Source organism: Passer montanus, unplaced genomic scaffold (genome assembly GCF_014805655.1).
Source record: "Passer montanus isolate IOZ18808 unplaced genomic scaffold, ASM1480565v1 scaffold17, whole genome shotgun sequence".
NCBI lineage: Eukaryota > Metazoa > Chordata > Aves > Passeriformes > Passeridae > Passer > Passer montanus.
Genome location: NW_024364270.1, coordinates 9,787,181 through 9,800,898, shown reverse-complemented (window position 1 = coordinate 9,800,898; position 13,718 = coordinate 9,787,181).

Here is a 13,718-nt window from a genome sequence, read left to right as displayed (position 1 = left end):
GTTTCAGCATGTGGGTAAGCCTAAGCACGAAGCTGGATTTTGGCCATGCAGCAGCATCAGCAATGCCCCCCTCAAGCATCCCCCTGTCAGCCTGGCTGCAGGCTCTCACAAAGCACAGTGCACTTCTTGCTGGCTCTGCACACGGGGACGAAAGCACAGCGTGTGGGAACTCAGGGTCACACCGATCTTGTCCCAAACCAGAGGCAGGACATCACCAGGGCGTCTGCTGGGGGCCAGGGCTGCAGGACATCCTGTGATGCACCTCCCCGCCAGCCTGGCATAGCCAGGGAGATTAGTCATCTTAAAATCACAGGCAGAAGTGCTCTGCTGACTCAATAGGAAGTCACTGCCTGAAATCAGTAGGACTTCTCACATGATTGAATTTACATGCTGGAAATGTCTTAATCTTGTGCACTGTGTTCACATACCTGGGGAGCAAAGAAAGAAAGTTTGAATTGCAGCTGATGTCTGTTTCTTTTAAAGGTACATGAAAAACAAACACAGCCACTTAACTTGAGCTTCTGGTTAGTTTGAAAGGGTACTTTGCTATTTATTTCACAGCTATCTGGATTAGAGCCTTCCAGCTCTGGCTCTGGTTCTCATGTAAATGAAGAGAATGTAGGATTAGGCCCCCAGTTTGTATGTAGACCTTCTCCTACACCTTTTGGATTCTCCTTTGGAAGAGATGCTAGACCAAGAGAGGTTTCCAATATGATTCAAAACCATAAAAGAGGAAATATGCCTCATCCTGTCTTTTTTATTTGAAGAAGGAAAATGCTGTCAACCATGCAGGTAACCCAAGTTGTGTATATATTTTCTACATTTCTCTCTTTACTCTAAATGCTCTAGTTAGTAATTTCAAAGTGAGAGAGTTATGCCCTTGTTACAGAATCTGTGTTTAGGGGAGAAGTTATCAATATTTTCCTATCTAATGGACATAGTAGGAACAAGGAGGAATTAATAGCTAACAAATCTGTAATATCTGAAAAATGCTATTCAGAAAGGAAAGACGATGGATACAATAAAATTCCTCCATCTTCACCCAAAATCTCACTGTTACTTCTATGTTTGTGTACATTGTAGGGTAACAAAGCTGAGCCTTCAGCACTTGTGGAAGATCAGACTGGAATGCTCAAGAACTCATTTTTAAGATTTGCTCCATATAAGGAGACACTTACAAAACTATATAAAATGTAGCCCGTTAACCTTAGCTATGACACACCCAGTTTCTTTCCCCTTCCTTCGTCTTTTTTTTTGTTTATTATTATTATTATGTAAGGAATGATTGTGCCATTGGGAACAGGGGCTAGGAGGTTTCTGTCAGCCCAGGTTTTTGTCAGAGAATGCCGATTTGTCGTAAGCAAAATGTTTTGCAGAAGCGTCTCTGTTTGAATGAACTTCCGATGAAACACAGGGCAGGTTTCCATCGCAAGCCCGCCTGACTTCCTGCCAGCTTGCCTGGCAGCCCTCCAGGCTCCACGGCTCCAGGATGGCTCTGGACTGAACCTGTCATTCTTCCTGACTTCTTTTACTTATTTTTTGACTTTTTTTTTTTAATTAGAGGGAAAAGGTCTTGACAGAAATACATGTTGGCTCTGCTTGGCATTTTCTGATTGTCTTGAATTAGGCATTTTGATATTAAGGACCTTGCATAGCCCAGTCCCATGTTTTATTATGTGGGAGACCCAGCTTTTCTCTCTTCCTGAGAAGCTGCTTTCAGTTAAACTGCCTTGGAAGAGAAATATTTTTCATATCACACTGAGCTTCATTTCTAAGCATTTTCAGGAGACCTCCCAGTGCCAATATTGTCTCTTCTATTTTCAAAAATGCCCTCTTGCCTTGTGGTTTCTTCATGCTAGCAGTGCCCTTCAGCACTGTCTCCTTCACTCACTTCTTCCAGGCCAGTTTCTGGGACAGAGGCTGGCTGTCTTCTGGTCATTCTGGCTGCTGGAATTGTGGATGTGAGGTGGTTTCTTGGGACACAGAGATATATTCTTGAAAGCCACCTTGGTGGCCAGCTGCTGGTGGTGGTTTGGCTGCTGCTGCCTCGTTTATCTGCTCCATCTTCCCTTGGAGCCAGAGATATTTCTCTGCACTTCAGTCTGAATCACCTGGGGTGCCGGATGTTTCATTCCTTCTCTTTAATGTTTAATTATCTGAGGACAAGGCCTTGTGCAGGCATGTTTTGGGATCCTGGGGGCTCAATGGGCAAAGCAAGCTGTGGAAGGCAGATAGCTTCCCTTCCACCTCAGGGCTCACGTCATAGGCAGTCACTTTTATCTGCCTTTGTACTCCAAACTCTTAACCTCTAACAACATCCTATACCTGTTTTTTTACTTCAGTTCATAAGCATCAGTGTGTTAATTGTGTCTGTGTACCTGGGTTCCCTTGGCTTTGAAAAGCATTTGACTGAGGAGAACCATTTGGTCAACATCAAGAAGATCTGATGATTTAACCTCTGAAGTTGGCTTGGTCTTGGTGTTATCAAGCAAAATCCAGCTGCAAGCATAATTTTAATATTCTCTTTAAGCATTAGAGTATATAATTTTTTCCAGACCTCTTAGTTTTAGTTTCTCAATCAGTGACCCATTATATCCAAAAGTGGATTGCTCAAGAGGCTGGCACAGCCAACAAGATCAGCCTTGTATTGCTGTCACAGCATGACCAGGAGCTATAGAAAGAATTGGGAAAGAAAGTTATGTGCTCCAGTGTAATTTTCTAGGCAGTGTTGTAAGTCCTGCCAGACCCTGAAACTTCCAAGGAGAAGAGGCTTCAAGTTTTCAGGGTGTGAGAGAAAGAGACAATGCCAGCACAGGCTGAATGCAGGCAGAGGGAGAGACAGGGAGAGGAATAAGATGAACTCCATTCTGCTTAAATGCAGCCTCTGATGATATGGTTGTACAGTCTTCACAAATGGACTGACAAGCTCTGCTTCCTTCTGCACTAATATTTGTCATGCCTATATTGTCCGTCCTTCTGCAGCCCATCAGTTCTCTGCTTATCTCTTCTGCTCTGTGTTTTCACCCTCTCTTCTCTCCCATCCTTTTCCACTGAAAAATTATTTTGCAACCTACAATTACTGCACTTGGCTGAAGTCTTGTTGGGCATATCAGGAAATTTTCTGGATCGCTCATGGGTGGAGTTTCCCAAAAGCATCAATTTGGTATTAATGCTATATAAACAATGGGCCTGTCAAACCCTGAATATCATGAGGAAACCTCAAAATGTTGTACCTTCTTGTAGATTTCTCTCATGGCACAGTCAGCATGGTCTTCACAGTCACACAGCAAAAAGTTGACCATGGGCATAACCTCAACATATGCCAGGAGAAACCTACCTCATGTTCACATGTTTCTTTCCATTGGCCTGAACCATCAGTACCAATCCTGTTCGGTAGAAACCTGTCCAAGCAGCCATTGAGAAGTTCTGGTGGGTGAATAGAAGTGTAGCCACCTTTTCAAAGTTGTATGTGAATTACCAAGCTCACTTCTGCCAGCTGTCACGATATAACAAGCTGTATAATAATGACCTTGTTTGCAACAGCTATGGAATCCAGTTTGAACCAGGACATTGTCTGTAAGAGGATTTTAAACAAATATTACAGTTCATACAATGCTAATATGGCTTGACATAGAGAATCACTTAACTCATTTGGGAGCTCTTACTCCTGGTTAGGAAAGCAGTGGAAAAGAGCTCACATAATTACTTCAGTCACAGAATTGGTGTGCCACAAATAGCCATCCTTTTCCTCATTTCTTCTTGTAAGAGGCTGTTTGCATACATTTCACAATATTTGAATGACATTTTCCATGCTAGGTATCCTTTTCAGGGTGAATTTTTCTAGAAATTCTCTGCCTTTTTAAAGAATAAGATAATATGTGACCTCCCCCTTTAGACCTTTGCTGGAGCCTTTCTGGCATCAGAAAGCTGATGGGAAATAGCTGGTGCAGGAGACATTTCTTCTAAGGACACAGGCAGACAGCTCACTGAAAGCTGTCACAGTGAATGAGCCAAGACCAAATGCAACTACAGTGGGACCAAGACCAGCTCAGCATGGAGATGAGACTGGGGTAAGGAGATGAAAGAGTAGATCTGAGAAACAGAGTGGCTTGGGGCTGGATAAGACACCAAGAAGTCTGGAGAAGGACTGATCAGATCTTAGTGTTGGGAGAGAGAAGTCAGGCTCAGGGCAAAGGGAAGTAATGGTCTGGTCTATTAGATCCTGTTTCCTAGCACTTTGTAGAGCAGCCTTTTGCTCAACTAAACAACTATTGAGCCACTTGCTCAGTATTTTCCCCAATTGCTCACTTTCCCTGTGGCATGAGCAAGCATGGAGGCTAACACCTTGCTTGTGCTGTTGATTTCTTCACCTGTTCCTGAGGCAAAGATCAATGCTGTGAATCTAAAATCATAAAGAAAATGAATACAGAGAAAACTATCTGGAACTGTATGTTTAAATTGTTTTACTAAGCCAGCGTTTGAGAATTGAATTTTATCTCTGCATCTGTATCATCATCCTGGCAGCTGTACTCTGTGTAGGAAGCAGTGAGATGGAGATCTGAAAAGGCTGGAAAGGAGGGGGATATAAAACCCAAAACCTGGAGATGCAAAGTTATAAGGAAGTTTTTTTGAATTCTCATTGAGATCTGAGATACCCTACAAGGAAGAAAGCAACAGAGTTTAAATCAAGAGACAATGAAAAGCAATGCCGTGCTCATAGGTCCAGTCAATAGCTTTTATGTCAATGGGAAGATGAGGAGGACAAGGAAGGATCTTGTAAAAAGTAGAAATGAGGAAAAGCTGAAGTTGCCTGTTCTCCTGCCTGAGAAAAGGATTCTGCTGACTATCTAACAATGGTTTTATGACTCATAGACCATGTTTATTTGTTGCTCTTCCTATTTGATTTTATAATTTCAAGTGCATCCTTTTGCATTTTTCAAAATAATTTTGGTGCTTGCAGATTGATTTGCCACACTAATATTCTCTCCCCTTCTCTCCCCATCTCTATCTACTCAGCCTCTAATAAGTAGCTCATGCTGCCTTCCTCTCATGTACTCATGTCCCCACTGACTCCAAGGTATTTTCCAGTCTTCTAAGCACCCTGCAGCATTTCCCCCCTGCCCGCTTCTTCAGCAGTGGCACTGAGAAGTGCCTTGGCTGCTGTGCCTGCTTCTCAATGCCTGTTGAAGGCAGAAGGTCCTGCTCACCTTCTCAATGCTTCTCCTGCTCTATTGCTCAAGCACAGGAAGCTCCATACCTAGGAAAAATGCTGAGCTAAGCACAGCATCATCAGGCAGCCTAAAAGATTTGATTTCCTACAAAGCCCAGCAGGGCCACTGAGAATGTTTAACCTCAAGCTGTGTCTGTTGCTTCTCAGTTTGCTCCCTTGGAGTCCCTGGCAATGTGTGCATGCCTGGCTGTGTGGCGAGGGGAGACAGGGCTTGCTTTAAAGCACATGGTGAGGGTTTGGAGCTGCAGCTTCAGGTAGATGCAGGAGCAAAGAGAAAGGAAACCTGCTCAGTGAACTAGAAATTCCCACACTCTGTTGTCAAACATGCTTGTTCACTGGTGTGGAAAAGATAAGCTGAGGAGAAGAGAAATGCGTTTGAATGCATTTTAATTGGGATTATGGGCATATGGCGTGGTGTCATTTGTTTTCCTCTTCCTGCTCTGCAATGGGGCTCTAATACCTTCACACATTTGCCTTGATTTGCCATGTCAAAAGAGAAGACAGCAACTGGCTTTTTTCCCTCCTTCTTTTGGGACCACACTAAAAGCTCTCACTTTGCACTGAACTTTACCAAAGGAACAATCATGATTTTCAGAAAAAGTGCAGCCAGATCACAAAAACAGATTAAGCAGCTCTGACTTATTTTTATTAAGCTTTTCAGCTGCTCCTTGGAGGACCTTTGCTATTTTCCAGTAGCAGGAAGGGAGGGATTAAAGGGGGGAGAGGAGACATGATGGACACAGTACCACATGTACATAATTCACCAGCAGCTGGATAGTTAGGTTTTATTGTTATGATAGTATATTTAGTGTTTTGTAAAAAGCTACTTAGGGAGCTGTTTCCCTTGTACAGCAGTTTGATAGATGTAAGATTCAGACATAAGCCTTTAATTGTGCCCAGCATTACTGCAAAAGCAATTTCAGCTCTTTCCCCTGTCTCATGAAGCATCTTGGGATGCTCTGCATTTGAATGTGAACAAGCTATTGTTTAGCATGGCTTTAAATCATTACAGAAATATTCTGTAGCATCCACCGGGGAAGGCTGCTACCATCTGTCCTGTTCATTTCTCACAGTCGCTTTGGGAACCAGGGCCAGTGATCACAGAAATTTTGTTTAAAGGTTAAGCACAGAGTAGCATGATCTTCATACACTTTGAAAGCTAATAATGGGTGAAAGTGTTGCTCAGAAACATTTAAAGAGGAATGCAAAGCTTAAGGCTAAGCATCTTTCTCAACCTCCACATAAGTCTTTTCACTCATTTTCCAAAACTGTATGTGGCACAGTACAGGATTTGCAAGGGACTTACAAGCCAATGCCCACTTCAAATAAAATGTCTCTAACAGTGTTGTAGGTAATCAGGCTCCTCCTGGCACCCCTGACACAAAGGCTCTGCAGTAGACTTTGGCCACCTCAGTGCCATGGCATCACAGCCTGACTCTAAGTCTGTAGCTCCTGGAAAAATGTCAGGCCTATTATTTTTCTTTTGAGAAATATGTATTTTTTATTATGGCTTAGACTTGCAGAAAATGTGTAACACACTGCCTAATGTTTTTCCATATATCCAATATTTAATGCTGCTATTGTCCCAGAGTTTCTGTTTCAAATAATGACAGGGGGAAAAAAAAAAAAAAAAAAAAGTTGTATTAAATTTACATCAAAGGAAGGCTGGGGGAGCAGAAACACGAATAACAAACACATGCATAATATGATTCTGAACAAAGAAACCTGTGCTGCCAGTGCAGGGATGGGCTGTGTGGGAACACATGTGTGTCATTGCAGTGTATTGCTAACACATGTGGGGTCATCCAGACACGCTTGGGGGCAGCTGACATTACTGTTTGAAGGTAAATTTGATAGAATATAGTTTGCCGGTACTGTGGCAATGTCTGCAATTTACATTTTTATAGAGTGGTTATTACAGTCCTTTATGTGTTATCCTGTACAAACTTCCCTATATAGGGTGTGCCAAGGGGAAAGTGTATAGTAGAATATGAAAAAAAAAAAATTAAAAAGCAGATGATAATGACATCCTGAAGTAGTTCATACACATTTTTAAAATGAATGGGAAAAAAATCATTAAATTATAATGAATTTCACTCACTAAGAGCTCCAAAGCAGTTCTGCATTTTTTCTTCTTCATCAGCTTGCAAAGTTCCCAGCACCATTCCAGTGAAATGTAGAGCATGGCTAAAATGCTTCCAGCTCCACATGGAAGCATTTGTCTAGAGCAACTGGAAGGTTCTTGGTTCAAAGCCCTTCCAGAGAAACTGAGGACATGCTAGTCTTAAAGGTACCCCAGATTATTGTGGAAGTGATTTAGTACTTTATACTTATTTTTACACAAAAATAAGTATGCTTGATATTTTTCAGTAATCCTCCTGTTTTGGTTTGGTTTCACCAGATATTTGGAATCTTGAACAAAGAGTGTCTCTTACTCTGAACACATTTTTGCTTTCCTTTACAAGCAGCTCTGGCCCCTGTCCTGCTGTCCTTCATGTCACCCTCAAACCAAGGCAGCACTGCACTGACTGGCTGGCCTTTATTTTGGGATTGTCCAAATGTTCAGCACCCGTAACACTGCTGCAGATTTTCAGCAGCAGGCAGCCATCAGTCATGGTAATTACAGTTTAGGCTAAATTCACAAAAGAGCTTGGCATACTGCCCCAGATCTGGTCCCAGACATGGATACATAATGCTTTCCTGCAGGAATCACAGCTCTGATTTTGGGAGCCCCCAAATTCCATGCTCCGAGAGCTGGAATGGGCAGTCAGGATGAAGGTGGCAGCTAAGTGCTGGTCACACATGGTGATGCTGTTTTGTGATACTTGTGGTGCAAAAGAAGGCCAAAACAAAGGAGAATCCAGCTATTAGAAAATGATAGGTATGAACACTCATTGTCTGTTGCTAAAATCAGGTGGCTGGCTCACTGCATGCAGGGATTGAGGTGAAAATAGCATCTTCAGTTTTGGCACACTGTAGCTAAAGATACTAAAGCAGGTCTTTAAACCTTGGTGCCCTAAATTGCTTTTACTGAATCTCCAAATAGTGCCTAAGGAAACCCAGATTTATATTCATTTTGCTGGTATCTTAAATTTCCATCTATATTATCACTGAAATATGCTTGGAGCTGCACAAATTCAAAACAGTTGAAAAAAATTCACTGGAACAGAATTATAATCAACCTTAAAATAGTAGTTTTCAAGTCAGTAACCACTAAAGTCAGTTGTGGGTTTCTTGAATTTCTGCCTCCCCAAAGGCAGACCCAAGGGTAAAATAAGCTAGATGAAATCAGTGAATCTAGTGTCAGGATTATCCAAAGGCTTGTTGGCCTTTCTAATTGACCCTCAAAAACTGTTCTACCTATTTTGGGAACAGACTAAATGAAGGCAGTTCACCAATTTTTAGATTAATCCAAACACATGTTAAAAGACAGACTAGGAGGGGAAAGAAAAAAACCCAAAGAAAAAGTCCCCAAGCCAAAACCAAACAGGCAACCAAAGACCCCTGCCAGTCCCTTGAGGTGGGCAGGGTCATTCCCTGGCAGAGCTCCTGTGACCTGGGGGCAGGCAAAGCTGCCCCAGCCCAGATGTGAGGCAGGCAGCTGAATGCAGAGTGATGCAGGGTGGGCCTGGGCTTGAGGGCAGGCTCCCTCTGTATTTCAGTGCCCGGCCAGTATGGCCCAGGTGCCATCCCCCAGCACCACAGGGAGTAAGGCGCTCACAGTGGGCACAAGGTCCCACCACATGCACAGAGAGCTGCAGAAGCTTTGCTCTGCCAAGGGCAGTGGGAATTTGTTCACTGAGTGGTGCAGGCAGGATTTCCCCCCACGGACACACACCTCCTCCCGGATGCACGTGCATGTGAGTATTTGTGTGTATACATACACTTTACAGTACAAAGTACTTACAGGAAGGCATCTTCTCTAGTTAAATATTTTTCTTCAACTTCAGATTTCATGAAGTCAGGTCCTCATTGCCGCGGTTCCTCACAGCTTAAGGGTGTTAAAGAGCCCTTCTTGCTCCCGACTGCTGCAATAACAATCAGGGTGGGAGGAAGGGGAAATGAGCATGCAGCACATGCTGTACCTTCCAGCCACCAGCTATTGTTAAGAGCACATTGCTCCAGACAGAGTGGCAGCGAGGCATGGGGTGGGAAGCAGGTGTAACCTGCCAGGAACACCAGTATAGCAAAAGTTGATTTTTTTATTCAGATGAGTACTCCTACTTCTCTGATGCCTCTTGTCACCATACTGAAAGAAGTTTTGCATTCCTGTTGCTCAACACATGAAAGCTTAACAAATACCTCTATGGCAAGCCAAGAGCTCATTTTCTCATGCTGGCATTTCGGTCATTCACCTGCAAAGTCAATAATCATCGACTCCCTGTCCTTGCACAGCATTTCACGTGCAACAGTTTGCTCTCAGGAAGCTTGTTTCCAGGCACTTTGCTATAGTTGGGTTCTTTACAGAATAGACTTCAATGTCTCCTCCTTGCTCGCCCTGCTTGTCCAGCTCAGTATTTTTCCACTCTTTTCAGAAAGTCCCACCAGCAAAGGCTGCCCAGGCTGTGGTAGCCCCAGTGCAGTACTTTGCTCAAGCTAAGTCTGTACATGTGTGCAGCCTGGCACAATTGACAAGGTTTGAACTGCTGCTGGCTGGCCCAAACCCAGTTCAAGTCCCTCACTCCCTAAATTCAAATGGAATGTGTTGGAGAGCTAGTCAGCCCTTGCTGCAGCCCAGTGCTATTTGCAGACACTCTTTAGGATGTTTTATAAAACATCAGTGTGTAGGTCCTTGCCACAGTGCATGAAGCCATCAGCCCACGTGTTCCAATCCCTTCTTTGCTTCAGTGTGGGAGTCACTGTCCTGCAGTGCAATACTAAAGCTTATTTGTGATCACATTTAGGTCATTCTGCTCCTATCTCCATTAATACCTTGATTTCAGATACATGCCTATGTCTGCTAAGCATTCACACACTGTGCAGTGCAATACAAACGAATGTGTTCAGCCCAGGTACCACACCATAAAAAAGTATGATGAAAGAACATTCCATCTCTGCCTGCTTCTACCATCAGGACAGTCTCTCTGCTTCTTTTCTTCCACCAAGGTCTGGAGATGAAGTACTGGCATCATATATACCCTGCTCTTGAAATGCCTTCCGTGGCTGGCCGTTCCCTGTCCAGGATTATCCTTCTGCAGCAGGGCAAAGCTGCTTGGCAAGGGAGTCAGTGGACCATAAAAAGACCTGGCATTTTCTGTCCCTTACTAAGAATTTTCTTCACTTTTCCTTATATTTCTTTTCTTCTCAGTTACTGGTCCTCTTTTACCAGAGGATCATTTCTGGGAAAGAGAATCCACCCCAGTTTCCTGTCCCTCATGCAGCAGCTTTCAACTCCAGTTGAACATTACCTGGTTGTTTTCAGGAGCTAGCTCAATACCCTGCCAAAATGCCATAGCAGCTAATCCCTGATCATCTTCTCCAGCTGCTTTTGCATCACTCACAGGTGATATTGCCCTGTTCCTGGTAGCTTGGCTTCCTTGACTGGGATGAAATTATGCTGAAAATCAATGGAAAAAAACTCTCAGAAATGGTCTTTCCCCCAAGGAAAATTCTCCTCTTTAAATAGTTCACTTGCATTTGGGATGAAAAACACAATTTTTATCTCATTAACATATGATTCCCCAGTCATCTGCACTTCTGGGCTCTGTAGCTAATTTATGTTCATTCCTAACAGATATGATTTAACCTGGAGCTATGATGTACAGATTCAGACTATGAAAAAAGGACTAGACACTCAGTGTCAGTAATCAGTTCAGCTTTATTTCACTCAGCAGTGACTCGGGATGACTTACCAGCAATTTTGGACTGAACAAAATACAGCTGTCCTGTGCTGCAGTGGAGTGCCTCTGTCTGCACCCTGAGAGCTGTGGTTGCCTCCTCATCTGTCTCTTCCCACTTGTGGCAGCATCACTTCATCTAGTCCACAGTAACTTGCCATTTGCACTGCCAACAAACCTTGAAAATGTTCTGAATTTCATACCTGGAAAGGCCATAAGATGCACTTTTTATGTCAAATCCCTAAGAAACTTTCCTGTGCTACCATAAAATCTTATCCAAAATACACAGGGATAAAGTTCTATGCTATTTGTAGTGTTTGCTGCATTGTTTTTAAGTACTGGTATAACATACCCTAATAAATAATTTTATATTTTACTTTGCATCTTTGCTTCTGTCTGATTAAGAAATGAAGACGGGAAGAGTAAGAATCCATTCCCATGTGGGGGTTGGCTTCCAGAGTACAGGCCACAGCCTGTCAATGCAGTGATGCAAAGTCCAATCTCCCCTGTACTCTAGGTGCCCCCATAAGAATAGTGAAGTTTTCTAATTCTTACAGGGATATAACGGTGACAAATCATTTTCCAAATGTTTTCAAATCTGTTTCCATCCCAGTGTCCAGGCTGCTGATCTGTCTGGGGGACAAACAGTGCCATCAGGATGATGGTGTAAAGCAGCCAGGATTCCTGGCTTGTAGGCAGCACAACACAGCCATGCCTGTATTGCTTCCAGAGATGAAGCCAGAAGTAGGGCGGCTGTGTCCCCATGGGGCTAAGCCCAAACCCTCAGCTCACACAGAGCTGCCTGGGACATGAGAGTATCACCTCGTGAGACAGAAAAGAGAGACAGGCTGTCTCCAGTGTGGTTCCATTGGAGTATGAACCATACACCCAAGCCAGCTCTTCTTCAAGCCAGACATGCCAGCTCACTAGGTTGTGCTGCCGGCCCAGTTCCCAAAGGATTTATTAGCTGGAGCACAGAACCTGCCTGGGGACCACTGGCTCACTGCCACCACGCCACTCAATTTCTTCAGAAACCAGAGTACTGGGAAAGTAGGACAGGATACCTAAGCCCTCTGTGGGAATTATGTATAACCTGCATTATTCCCATTACCAGGAGCAGCAAAGGAAATCCACATGTCATTTTATAATGTTTGACAAACAGACAACAGAGTAACCCTTGCACTGGCTCCTCCATCACCGTGCCTTGCAGCTCAGGTGCACCTGATCATAGAATCACTGAAGTTGGAAAAGACCTCTAAGACCATCAAGCCCAGCCATTAAACCGAAATCACTGTAAACCAAAATTGCTGTTCACTGCTAAACCATAGCACAGATGATACGTGTCACTGGAGAGATGCTTACCTGCAGCTCCCATCTGCAGAGGATTTCTGTTTTAACTCCTGGTGCTAAATAGCATCCTTCAGTGTTGGATTTGCTAAAAGCACTCTTAATCTTGTCATGTTCTGTTCCCAGAAGTCCAGGAGGACTTCAGAGGGAGCAGTAAGGCTGTCTCTGAGACACTTTCCTCACTGAATATTTTCAGCATCTAGATGGTGAAAAAAAAAAATTGAATTTTACAAATTGAAATATCTAAAATAAGAAAAGGAAATTATCAGTTAATGTCTTATTTTGAAGCAGTTTTTATACAGACTAAGAAAACATATATTATACAAATCCATTTCTGACAAGACTTCTAATTTTTAGGAAAACTTGACACTACTATACCTTGCTAGATTAAAAGGCAAATAAAATTCAACATGCTGAAAATTCCCTTTAAGTCGGAATTCCCAGTTTTAATCTACCCTGAAGATCACACATTTCATATTTTTATGAAACATTTCATATTTTTATGGCAGCTGATCAGAACAGCACCATTCCTTTCTTCCATATGGCAAGGATGATGCAAAACAATATCTGGAGCAAGAAAAAAAAATAATATGTGACTGATTGGAATACAAAGACAAAGAACTTCATTGAAATGATCTTTTCAGAGCACCATCCCATATAGCTTAGAACCTCTCAGCACGAGTCTAGCATAAGCTGTGCTATGCCAAATTTCCCCTTCAAGGTTTCCAACTTCAGACTCAGAGCTCAAGGCACAGAATCTGGCTCGGAGCATCCTGCTCTGGCTGACCCTGCTCCGAGCAGGGTACTTGGACTGGATGGTCTCCAGAGGTCCCTGCCAGCCTTGTCCTATTGCTCAAATAGCCCCTTTTGCTCCACACCTTATCACAGACTGCCTCCCTGCTGCTCTCCTCCTGCTGTCTTCTCCCCAGAATGTGCCTTGCCACAGAGAGCTCAGGTGGCCATAGGAGTCACCACAGTCCCCTGCCACTGGGCTGCTCCTGTCTGTGACAGCACAACCTTCCTACTGCCTGTCTGGCTCTTGCAGTGGCATTGTTCCCCTGGGGAGAGGGTGGTATTGCAACGAGGCTGTGTTTTCACTGCCCAGAACAGTGAGCTTTCTTTACAGAAAAACGGCTGGTTTGAATGGCATTTTTTTTTTGTCAGTGAAGAAAGTCTGTTCTTCCAAGCATTTGTGGGGTGCAGGCATGGCAGCCATTGAGGGAGCAACACTGGGCCAAGCCAGAAACCCTGCTGGGCAACACCAAAATAGCCAATTATTTCATAGTCCATTAAAGAATGAATAG